At 41.3% G+C, this 13,180-nt stretch overlaps 1 long non-coding RNA gene across 4 annotated transcripts in view; it reads left to right on the top strand.

Moving 5' to 3' along the window:
• The window catches only part of LOC310890347, a 31,657-nt gene extending 18,570 nt beyond the window's left edge, over positions 1-13,087 (top strand). The window contains exons 6-9 of one of the 4 annotated variants that reach the window (XR_014577208.1): positions 3,362-3,497; positions 4,387-4,573; positions 5,269-5,320; positions 5,400-13,087. This is a non-coding gene — a long non-coding RNA (uncharacterized lncRNA). Of the gene's footprint in view, positions 1-3,361; positions 3,498-4,386; positions 4,574-5,268 lie in introns of all 4 variants that reach the window. The other 3 variants (XR_014577209.1, XR_014577211.1, XR_014577210.1) reach the window with 3 other exon arrangements.
• Positions 13,088-13,180: the final 93 nt, after the last annotated feature.

Genomic DNA, 13,180 nt, shown 5'->3' with positions numbered 1-13,180 from the left:
ATGTTACTCCAGGAGCCTGAAATAAGCTGCTGCCTGCCTATGGGTTATAAGCAGTTGAGCACTGGATAGCAATGTTGGTGGATAAAATTAATAACGTGATAGCTCTTTGTGAAGCAAGCCTGTAGCATTAGCCTTGTTTTTATGGGTGTTTTGTGGGCTAGAGGTATGCTTTGCAAGCTACCAGTAAAATGTATTTTCAGCTGTAGTGGAGGCTGACCCGAGCTGGTGTGCCACAAGGGCTGCAATGATCATGTCCCCAGGCCAAAAGGGACCATCGAGCTCATAGTCTGGACTGCTGAACGTGGGACATGGCCCCTAAACAAGTGGTTGTTGCATCTGGCTCACTACTTGGAGCTGGACAGAACAAATTTGCCCCTGGTCTTGTATTAAAGTCCATCAGCCTTAGAATTAAGCTGTCAGCACAATACAGGGAAGAACATAGGAAAAAGAAAAACATCCTTAACAAACTGTGAAAAATTATCCTGAAACACTAAAACCCTTTCACAATACTATAAAAGTTAAACACAAAATAGCCCTTCTGCTCCATATTGTGTGTACCAAAAATATAAATATATACATATACTTTTATTTCCTCTGTGCTACAGCAACTGTTGTGCAACTGCCCCAGTTATTTTGACATCTAGTATTTGATGTGAAAGTATATGGCTCCTTTCTAGAAGTGGTAAATGCAGTGGCATATTACAAGCCAAAGGAGTTTTACAGAAATCATGTGAAGAAGCATCTGGACTATTTTCACAATATTTATTGAGATTGTATCACAGTTTTCCTGTTTTCCTTTTTTTTTTCATTGAATTATGAGTTCCCCTTAGTGCCGAGTATCTTTCAGCACTGATGTATTTTCTTTTCCTTTATAAGCAAAAAGGAGTTTCTTTTTCTTATCTTAAAGCTAAGTTCAGTAATGGGGCATAAATCAGTTCTAATGCTATAATATGCTCAGCTCTTTACCTACCCTTCAGTAATTTCTATACCCCCACATAGCTGCAGGAGGATGAATTGCTGCCATCGATAGTAATGTAATTAAATCCTGGAATACACTGGTGAAAAGATCTTGTTTAAGGGCCAACTGCCTTTCTGGGACATTAGTGATGTCTTCTCAGAGCTGGCTTTGTCCCCTTGATTATGCATCTGTCTGTACATATATGCTCCCCTTCATTGCAAGCATGCAAATAGGCTCTGAACACATTGCTCCATGCTCAGTTTTGCCTGTGGGCTCTCAGATACAGCAGTGACAATGACCCATTACAAGCAGATGTGGGTCATGCTTGGAAAGCTCTGAAGGGCTACGAAGGGATTGAACACAACCTCACCATCCTGAATGACAAGTGCAAGAGAATTTGATTGCTCTGTGAGCTGTGCTCCATCATTTTCCACAAAAAAAAATTGAGACAGTTATATTTGAAAATCTAAGTATAATTGAGTTTCTCCAGTCAAATCCTCTAGATTCATAACAAAGCAATTGAGGAAACAAACATCTTTTAAGTCTTCTTCACTTCCCTCTCCTCTGTCTGCCCAGACTAAGAAATCTCCACTATGTTGAAATCCTGGCTGATAACTGGATCACAACCGGCAGATGTCTGTCCACCACTCATCTTTTACTCACAGAAATCAGCAAAGCCCCTCTTTCTGCTTTCTGCTTTCTGCTTTCTGCTTTCTGGCAGTTTGTAGGACTGCTGTAGGTCAGTAGGCAGGTTGTACACTAAGACGCAGTCATGGTCTTTGCATATACAAAACAAGTAACAGCTCCACCATGAAAACTCTTACCCATTTCAGATATCACCAACATCCTTAAAAGCCTAGGACTTTATTCTGTTTGTTTCTCCTGTAATTGTCATTTTTTTTCAAATACTTTGCTTCCCTTAGATGTCTCTATTTTCTGTTTGAATGCTGTAAGCCTAACCATAAACTTGAAATTTCTGAACAAAATGAATAGCTTTTCTTCAAGAAAACACGGAGGATGTCAGCTAAATAAATAAAATGATAGTGCCCAGAATGCCTAGTATGATTATGTGCTGAGGTTTTGAAAACCAGTTATTTGTAATAATATAATTTAAAAAAAAAAAAAAAAAAAGCAAAACAAATAATGCAAACATTACCAATACTTCATTTTCTCCTTTTCCCTTCATGACATTCAACCTTTTGGTCCACATTCATCTCTTTTTCAAAACCTTTCCGTTATGCTGCCCCTGTTAACAGGTGATGGGTGCAGATCAGACGGGTGATTCCCAGCATGTGAGCCTCCGCCTGCTGCGCTGTCAGTCTGTTCCAGTGATGTACGGCTTGTCTGTGAACTCTGACACAGAATGGTGTAGGTGCACAGATTCGTGTGGTGAGGTGGAGTATGTCAATGACAGAGAAATATATCAGGCATTACCCAACATAACAGAGCTGTCCCTGGCTCACTGTGGCCCCCAGCCATACGTTGCCAGATGTTGGGGCGTTAGCTGCCGTGATCCAGGCAGACCTTTTGGTATGGCCCATTTCAGGTGGTTTCATACATTGCACTGGGCAAGCTAGACAGCAGTAGGTAAACTTTTTGCTTTCAGCAGGTAGCTTTCTCTGGGTTTATACTCCAAACTCCAAATATAAACATGAAGGGAAAGGTATCTAGACACCGATGCAGTAAGTCTGAAAGAATTTAATCCTTTTTTGTTTTTAATCCCCATTTGTGTTGAGAATAATTCCCTCCAGTAGGAGAAAGGGATGTCTTGAAGGCTTGTGTGGTGACACCACAGTAAGAGCACACCAGTAAGCCCTCACAGGGCATCTACAATACTGCTTGTCATGGGCCTGGGACCAGCACAGGATCCTTCAAATCCTACCCAGAGCTTTGGGGCAATACATGCGAAAGAGCAGCCAGGAGCAAGCAGTGCTCTGCTCACCGTCAGCTGCAGTCACAGAGCACCGAATGGTCCTGGGGATGCAGAAGATGAAGTGATTGCACACAGACACCTGCTGTACTGCCTGAGCTTAACTTCCCAGAGAATGGTCCTTAAATAGAAAACATCTGGTATCAGCTGTGCTACGGGTCGGCTGAGATCCAGTCAGATAAAATAAACATTTGCTTGAAGCAGGTTTCTGACAACATGCATGCAAGAAAGGTCATTTTCATGCCTGCCTGACTGATCAGAATACAAAAAAGGGGATGAAATGTTCTATCCACAGCCTGAATGCAGTGTGATTAGTTTTTCATTTTTATTCAAGGCTTAAGTATTGTGTTCCTCTGCCTCTCCTTCAGTGGCACATCATCCTCTATTTTTCTCTTTTTACACTTCCTTGGATTTGAACAGCATCTCTCATTCAAAGGGCCCTGCTCTGCCTTAGCTGCCACCTATCTTTGCAGATTTGGTTTGCCAGGGGCTGCGTGGAGGCAACGAGCTCACTTTGCATTTCCAATATGAGTGAGCAGGAGGATTTGGAGGCTGCAGCCATACTCATTAGTACCACCTGGTGCAAAGTGCACTGCATGTCACAGGAAGGTAAGACATTTTCTGGCTGCTCAGATCCCTTGTCAGCATGGTGTGGGGAGCAGTATGCTCAGCTACCACCAAGGTGATTCAGAAACACTGTAAATGGTGCAATCATTAAGCAAGTCACAGTTGAAATACTTTTAAACCACTGCATTCATCTCCTTGAAACGCAGGATTTCTATTCCTGTCGTGTTTTCTAATGCAGTTTTACAAGTCCACAGCAATACCTACAAGTCCTTCGCATTTTGATGTTCTCAATAACAGTTTATTTCTTGTAGGAAAAGTGCTGGAAACACTTCTGTGCCCTCTTAATACTGACTTCTCTAAGACATTGTGGTAGCACGGTGTCTTATCCGGTTATGCACCACAATTTTTGCTCAGAAATCACCCTTTGTCAGAGCAGTTTTTGTTGCTCCTCTCTAGGTTCCCTTTGAGCATGACTCATTATGGAGGGGCAGTGGCCTGAGTTGGTGTCCCAGGATGTTTAAGGACAGCCTGCTCCTTTCATAGATGCTGCCCAAAGCCAGGCTGTCTTTTTTCGTCTCTGCCATATTGTAAACTTAACATCAGACTTATCAATGAATTATTCACAGACTGTGAGGCCGCACTGAACAACTGCAGCCATCTACTCTGACCTGCTCTGCATAGAGGGCATTTAATTTCTCCAGAAGAAGATTAAAGCATGCAAGCCCACTAGAAAAGCAGGGAATCTCATTTTAAAGACTAAGTGATTAGAAGTCTACCCATTCTTCCAGTAATCCTCTCTACCTTTTAATTACCTTTCTACTGTGAAGCAATATCTCATTGCAAGGACACATTTAGCTATTTTCAGCTCCCATCCCTAAATTTAAGCCTAGGTAAACCCTTCTCCTTTGTCTTATCCCTGTTCTTCCCGGAGGTACTTGATTGGACATGTAAGGATCAGACCATCTCTCTCATCAGTTTCCTCGATGCAACACAGTACAATGTCATCCCTACAAGGTACAGAGACCATTTAATGAGGTGATTCACGTCAGCCCAGAAGATCTGCCCTTTCTTGTTATCTGCTACTCCATCAGCCTTTGCATTGCCTGCATATTTACTGGGTAAGAATTTTACCCTACCCTTCTCGTCACCTGGATCATTGATAATGACAACTAACATTGGACCAAAGACATTTTCTTGGGAATATCCCTTTTCTCATGGCCCTGCCTCCTGATACCTTTTCATTGTCATCACAGTTTGGAAAGTTATCAGTGAATCACTTTTTAGTGAGTTAGAAAGTACTCACTAATTCCAGATAATGCAAGCTCTTTAGTCAAGATATTGTATAACAGTAAAAGGAATGGTTTGCATCCACACAGACTAGTTTATATCTGTATCTATATCTATATATTTAAATAAAGAATGAATGATTGACAGAACCTTCATTACAAGAAACAAAGCTGAGTGGTATTAATCATACTTTTAGCCTCTAACTCTTTGTTGATAAAATCCTGAAAATTTTCTCATAAGTTAGTGTCAGATTGGAAAATTGTTGTCTTTATTATTAAGTATTGGAATTACACTTAAATATTTTCCACTTATAAGTTGAAGTTTTTTTAGTATCTCTCTAATAGTTAGCCTTACTGGTACAATGACACCTTCCACTCTGGCTGAGGAACTTGGTCCAGTTGATTTTAAAACACTTAGTTTAAGTGTTTTCAGCTATTATCAGAGATGGTGGGCCATCATTAAAAGAGGGGTGGGTTAAGACTTCTTCAGCACTAGCGTTTGCTCTCTTTGTTGCCTCATTTTTCAGAGGCACACGTCTGGCTCATCTCTATGCCTTCAAGAGCATCAGAAACCAGGAGGTAACTTTGTCAGTGGAAACAAAGAGCTCGAGAAAATTAATGAGAAAAGCTATTACTGAAAACAGTCTTTTCATCAAAGCTGAAGTCATCCAAGCACACCCTTACACTAACAAGGCGTCCCAGGGAGACACAGCTCTGGAGGAGGTTGGTGAAGGGATTCTCCGGTCACATCCAGTGCGCTCTTCTCTACAGGTTTGTTAAATAAGCACATTAAAATGTGTTATACAGTATAAGTCTGCAAAGGTCACTAACAGCTTGTTTTAATGTCTGTGACATATTGAGAGGTTTTTAACCCAAAGTCCTGGCAGTTTGCTCTCTTTTCGGGATCCCAAATTCATTTCACTTGAAGAGTGGGTCTGTGTGAACAACTGATCTGGGGGAAGAAGAAGGTCATGGAGGCTCAGTGCTTAAAATGTAAAGAAAAAAAAATCTAGTCAGCTTGTTTTTGCATTTCAGAACCATGCCATATTTTCTTCTCCTAAAGTCAGTCACATGAAAATTAGAGTCTTTTTATTTCATGCCAGGTTGTAACATGACTGTGATGGAGAGCACTTTGGCTTCCAACAGCCGTGTGTCGTGCTCCCTCTGTGGCAGCCAATGTCCCAAGATCCTCACAGTGCAGGTGCTCACCCCACCCAAGCACCAACACTGGTGGTGGCTTTGATTACGTCCGCTCATAGGTTGGGCAAAGCTCAACGTGTTTGTGCCTGAAGATAGCTCTGGGGAGCAGGGAGACTTATTCTCTCTCTCTCTTTTTTTTTTTTTTTCCTTTCACCCCTTTTTTCTGCTTTGTTGCAAGAATATTTTCTCAACAAGTAGGGTGAGCCTCTGAGTTTTGGCAATTAGGTGGACACCTCACTTGCAAGACTTTTTAAATTAAATATAAAATAATTAGATTAGACTTTAACAGCTTTATACACTTCTCATCAGGAAGAAAGTTAGAGTCTTCTGGCTTTCTGACTTAACCACAATTCAGCAGCACCAGTCCATTTTAATTCCAAAGCTTTAACATGACAGCTAGTTTAGCAGTTAAGTGCATTAGAAAGTGTAATGAATTATTGAACAGCGGTTGATAGTTTAACACTTGATCAATACACTGAAGTATTAAAAAAATATTTGTAGGCTGAAAAGGTCTTCCTTTGCCAGCAGAGAGAGTGCTTAGGGCTATTTAGCCTTTCTGTCCTCCACAAGATAGAAAGCTATGGCCCAAAGGTCAGACAAATTCTTTAAGGATTTTATGTGTTTTGCAATTGTTAATTCCTTGAACACATTTTGGACTCATGCCTTTATCTACCTTACACATTTCTGTAAGTATCATATATATTCACTCTTGAATTTGGCACTTTCCATGGATGGAGGTTACCTTGTTTACAGTAAGCTGGTAAATGTTTTAAAGAAGATTACCACCATTACCTACATGAGTGTAACTCAAGTTGGCAGTAATGTTTTGCAAGTTTCACAGAAAAAAATAATTGGATACCTGATTTGGTATCAACTCATCACTTTGTCATTGAGGAGGAGGGAAAGCCACTTAAGATCATATTTCTGATGCAGTGTTAATGGGATAAAACATTGAAACATTCAGGAATTCCCAGGATGGAAGACAAAAATTTTATGAGGGTATTTGTAATTCTTCCTTTCCCTCCTCGTGTGTGCTTATGCGTCCATCACAATGATTTAATCTAGAGGTTCATTTATTCAGGATGTTGTTCTAAGACGCAATTTAAGTTTGCTGACAAGTAATAGCAGGGAGCCATACGGCAAAGCATCTTCAGTCAATTAAAGGAGAATTCAGGAGCAAACTTGTGTCTTGGCTAAGATAGTCAGCTCTTCTTATATGCTTCCTTAATTTCCTTGCTAAAATTTCTCTTTCTACCCACAGCAGATGCAATCGACACAGGTTTAGGAGACAAAAATATTTTCTTTTCTGCCTTGAATCACTATGGACATAACAGATTTAGTGAATTTATGATTTGTCTTGATTTTTCCCTGTTTGATTCTACAGATTGCTTCTGTCCTCCTCTGTAAAAAACAAACAAACAAACAAACCCTATTTTGTGAAGATATTTGATGATGATAAGCATGGAAGAATCTATGTAAATGTAAATTTTATATCATGTTGATAGGTCAAAAGTGTTCTGGCATAATTTGATTAACAAGAACAAAAATTGCATAATAATTTGAAGAAGAAAAAAAAAAGACTTGGCACTTGCACAGTTATTAATGTCATGCTCAATATTGCTCACTAGGTTTCCTGACATTAGGTTAATTAGTTCTTTTCTGGAGCAATCATTAAGCCATGCCAAACAAGAAAAGTTCCTCTCCTGTGGGTGGTTTAAGACACTCCAACAGCACTGGGAAATGGCATAAGCTTTACTATGCCAAAACCACGTTCTTGTTATTTTTGTTTTTAATAATTTTTAGACTGTTAATACGGTAATCCCATTGGGCAAAATACTAAGAGAGGTTGCCTGCCATGGTGACCAGAACCAGGTTATACTGGAGTGAAAATGCGTGCGTGCCTGTAAGTCTGCCTTGGGACATTATGTAATACTGTTAGAAACAGGTGGATATGTCACAATTAGGTACTGTGTATTGCAGTGTATTGCCATTAATGCACTTAGTAAGGCTGACCACATATATTTTTCGGTCACTTTAACTGATGTTTTCTATCAACAGTAAACAATGATCTAGGTAGCAGAAAGATAGTTAATTTCATGTGGATTTACAAAATGGGATAGGGCTAGGTCAGGACATGGAGCAGTGAGGCATCTCATATCCTTTGCTCCTGTATGGGCACTGTGGCTGGTTCAACACCAACCCCCGTGTAAATCTATAGGCCTGTACAGGTGCGTGGAGGCACTGGCCTGGAGGAAATGACCTCCAGTGAAAAGGGCCTGGAGATACTCTGTTTTTTTCTGTTGAGCAAGGTGCAAAGACTCTTGTGAATGTGTTGAGGCCTGTCTGAGTGAATGAGACCTGAAGAATGTCTGGGTGTAACATACCGCATCTGTCCTGCTCTGAGGAGTCTGGACATCTCCACCAGCCAGAAGCACTGTGCTACATATCCACAGACATCTTTGCTAGAGGAAAAAAAGAGGACTAGTTGATGTTAAATTCCCATATCCACTTTCTACTCCCACTGGAAAGACAGGAAAGGGTTTCCCCAAGGACAGGCAGGATTGAACCACAGATGGGGAATGAGGAGTTTCCACAGGATTCGCATGCTGTAACAGGGCAAAGGTGTCAGCCAGTGTATTCAGGAACAGCAGAGCTGCATGGCTACTGAAAGGAGCTCAGCTACTGGGAGCTGAGATGACACTAACCTTCATGGTTTCAAAATAAAACATGGATTAGGGTTCTACAGCACGCTCTTACTTTAAAAACAAATAAATAAAATAATTTTAAAAGGTTGTGGATGCCCTGAGAAAGACATTAGGTTGATGAAAAGGATTAATAAAATCAATTTTTACTGGTGCTGCTAAAAAGCACCACAAAATATAAAAGGTCAGTAAGAGGCTTCATGTCCTAGCTGCACCCCTCAGAGTAACGGCCCTGCCATCCAGGGCTATGAAGGGAAAACACATAAATCGCAAGATAGATTAAAGTCTACTTTTGTGAAGGCCTCATGTAATGAAGATTAGTTGAGTCCTGTGACTGCTCTGACCACAGTCCCTTGCCAGCATGCTGGTGCCCAGGTCCCCCTGCACGGGGACTTCAGCCATGCAGGTCCCTTCACTTGTAGGTAGCCTGTGGCAACCAAAGCATATGAGATGGTGGTGAAGGTAGTAATTTGGACTTGAGTGGCTGATATTTGTTTAATTGTTATTTTATAGTTGCTTAGGATGTTTAGTTACTGTCGTAAATATTCAATAAATCAAAAAAGATGCTCATGCTGTAGGTGAGGGCCATTCGTTGCTGCCTCTAAAGCCTCTGCAGAACAGTCACCAGATGTCTTGTGCTGCTGATCAAGTATTTTCCACTTTGTGACAGACTCCCATGCCACCCTGACAAGGACATTCCTGACTATTGCTGGGGTCTCAGAATTGCTGGCTTCCACCAGCCAGCCTATAAGCCAGAGGGACCAATTTTTAGATCTTTCCCATTTGAGTTACACTTTTTCCAGTGCTGGATATGTTGGAAACAGTTTTACCACCTAGAGAGATCTAGGTTCTTTTCTTGGAAGGAAAAATCTGTGAAGAAGCACTGGATCAAGTCTTGGTAGAGATCTTCTTCAGCACCTAACTGTGAGAGTGTGGAGGGCAAGATTCCACTTCCATCTAAAAGCCCCTGATTTTGTCTGGAGTAAAGTGCCTAAAGGTTGATACACACGGTCACAGCATAGTGTAATGGGAAAAAATCTGATAGGGCGATTACCACAAAATTGTCCCTGCCTGTACGCTCACTTCTGAGTGTACTTCAATTTACGGATCTAAAGTTAACTACATATGTTTTTATGCCAGGCTCAGGTCTTCCTAACTGTACTCTATGGAGGAAGGAAATGTTACACGGTTAATTACACAATTCCTTGAGGAACCAGGTATAAGATAGAAATGCTACCTAAGTTTTTGGTCTACTGTAGTAGCAAAATAAAACACTCCAATGATACGTCAAGTTCTGGTTGAAATTCAAAGATGCTTGTCAAAATCACTCTAAAATGGAAGTATTCAGAAGATTAGCAAGTTGAGATGAACCACTGTGTTTATTTTGTTACCCTAGATTATTCTCCTGAGCATTCCTGTCATTTGTGGTGTACTGCCTGCAAGCCTGGTGTTTGCTAGCAGATGTTTATACAAAGTTGGCTATAATTAAGCAAACTTGAGATGTTTGACTAAACTCTCTGATTTAGATATCAAGTAATTAAGTAATGACTACTCTGTTTGACATGCTTCTGCTGCATAAAAACATGATGAAAGTGTTTGGGGTGAAATAAAGTATAAAGGCTGAGTGTCTGTAAAGAAGATGGAGACAGCCTGACAGACAGAGGAGGATGTTGTGGGCAGTGCTTTCAGCAGCTGCATGAGCATTCCCAAAACCTGGGCTATGAGTCTGACCTTACAGTTTCTCTGCATTTAATCCCTCTCAGACTGTGTTTCTGGGAAGTCACCCTGGCTGCTGAAGAATGGATGGATGTGAAGGGGCCCAACTGCCCCAGGGGCAGCCAAGCAGAGAGAGGGGAAGCACGGGTACACCATACTGCTTGAGCCACATGGCCTCATTTGCCAAGATGTTGCAAGGCCTGTGTCAGAAATACGTACAAGCTGGTGTTTCTTCTCTGTCTGATGAAGGAACGTAGCTGAAATGCGGTCCATTAGGCCTTCTTGGGAGGAGTGAGGAATGGTAAAGAAGGAGAGAGGACCAAAGGAAGAGGAAGTTGGCCACATCGCCACTCCCCAAAATGGTGCTTGGCACACGGTGCTGGGCCTTGCTTGTCCCCCCTGGTGCAGGCCAGACACCTGGTCTGGAGTGGGCGTCCAGCGATGCTCATGCCATCTCTCCTTCCTCAGAATGACCTTGTCTCCACCACTGTAACAAGTCTGGTTTTCAAAGCTTACTTTTTATTTTAGGGAGAGCAAAAGGTATTGCACTTCAGTGGCCATTAGTAAATGGATAGACACAAGCTGACAAGATAAAGTAGAAAACTGTCCCCTGTTATTTACAGTAGTGATCTCCAATGAATATAAAATATATTCTTCTTTTGTGCCAGAATGATTCCCTTAATTTTCAAGATCTCCCTCCTCTAAAGAATCTGGCTTCTTTATTTTGTTTTTTTATTTTTTTGGAGGGAACAATGCAGAATGGTAGTTTGTTGTGTCACAGTTAGAGGGCTGTTTTCTCTGCTCATCAAAACTGGACAAAAAGGTCCTTGTTGTCAATGGATACATAGCCTTGATGACAAAGTGCAGAAAGGTTTGCAAAGGCTAGCAGTTGATTAAATGTTTTAATTTAAACTGTCATTTATTTATTTAATGCACCACTAAAAGCTTACCACTGTTCAGAGTGAATTGTTCTGTTAATAGTAATGGCAATAGTTTCCACTTACAGTAAAATATAGCCTTCTTACCTCTTTTTTGTTACTTTTTTTCTTATGACTCTTTATAATGGTTTTAAATGTAATTGAATAAAATGTTCTGTTAAAGACATGACTGGCCTGCAAATAGGTTTAGCTGTTGTAGTGTTGCCAATGGAGAAAATTAAGAGTTCTGTTAAGAAATCAATGAAATGTTCCTTTAGCCATGAAAGAAACCAGTGTACCACTGTTCCCTTCAGGCCACTTCAGGCAATCCCATTCGTAGACGGTGCTGGTAGCACTGTCACTGGTAGCTGATGCCTGTCCTTACCAGAGCTGGCTGCACCGAGGGATGGGTGGGAGCTGGCTTCTCCAGGCTGGAACTGTAAGTTTTGCATTGAGAGAAAACATCCCCCTAATATCTGACATTAAAACAGCCACTTTTATTTAAGGACTCACAATGTTTTACAGGCCTTAGCTAATGAAGCCGTACAACAGCCTGCAGTGCACGGTAGGGAAGTGCTATATGGAATTATTAAATTGAAGTACTGCCAGTTGGCAGGAAGCCCTGTGAGAGTCCTCCTGCTGATCCACAGTGCACAAGTGAGAGACCTGCTTATATATCTGCTTGGCTACTCTCCATTGTCAAAAGTAGACAGGCAGATCCCCTCTGAAGGTGTGAAGGGGATGTTTCAGTTGTGGTGTGTTCAATAATAACATTGAGATATAATTCTGTGCTTGTAAAAATAAACAACTCCCCATTAAAGCAGCTGATGAAAAAGATGTTCTAACTGTGCTCAGTGCTGCAGCCCTGCACCTAAATGTTGAGACTCCACTCGTCTCCTTCATGTAACTTCTGCATTTTCTGTGGGTTTACAGAAATGAAACAGAAAGGTTGAAAAAAATATATATATGTTTAGTCTTTCTCCAGGTAAATGCAGGAGGTGTGCTGGGTTAGGGCAGGGTGGTAGGCAATGAGAATTTACCAACATAACCCAGGTCAACCTGACAGCACAGTGGTGCGAAGTTGTGTTTGAGTAATCTGCATCCACAGGGTAGCCATGCAGAAGGAGAGGCTGATAAAAAACAACAGGTAATATTTTAGCTGAAAAGTGTACATCAAAGAACAGTAGTACTGGCTGCTAAAAAAAAATCACTAGCCAGACATCTCAGTGATAAAACAAGCAAATGTTTTAAAGGTGTCACAAAATTTAGGCAAGTTGAGGCATTAAAAGGCTGTCTCTTCATACAGTATTTGCACACTGGGCCCCCACAGCAGCAGAGACAAGCATGCACTCACAGGTGAGAGGGCAAGGGGCTGACCCCACAGGTGACCATGGGAAAGCTCAGGAGTCACAAATGGTCTGGTGGGTGAATGAAGGGGGAAAAAAGAGACATGGGGAGAAAAAAAGAAAAGAAAGGAAAGGAAAGGAAAGGAAAGGAAAGGAAAGGAAAGGAAAGGAAAGGAAAGGAAAGGAAAGGAAAGGAAAGGAAAGGAAAGGAAAGGAAAGGAAAGGAAAGGAAAGGAAAGGAAAGGAAAGGAAAGGAAAGGAAAGGAAAGGAAAGGAAAGGAAAGGAAAGGAAAGGAAAGGAAAGGAAAGGAAAGGAAAGGAAAGGAAAGGAAAGGAAGGAAAGGAAAGGAAAGGAAAGGAAAGGAAAGGAAAAGGAAAGAAAGGAAAGGAAAGGAAAGGAAAGGAAAGGAAAGGAAAGGAAAGGAAAGGAAAGGAAAGGAAAGGAAAGGAAAGGAAAGGAAAGGAAAGGAAAGGAAAGGAAGGAAGGGAAGGGAAGAGGAAGGGAAGGGAAGGGAAGGGAAGGGAAGGGAAGGGAAGGGAAGGGAAGGGAAGGGAAGG

Source organism: Anser anser (assembly GCF_964211835.1).
Source record: "Anser anser genome assembly, chromosome: Z".
NCBI classification, from domain to species: domain Eukaryota; kingdom Metazoa; phylum Chordata; class Aves; order Anseriformes; family Anatidae; genus Anser; species Anser anser.
This window is presented reverse-complemented; position numbering and strand designations above follow the sequence as displayed.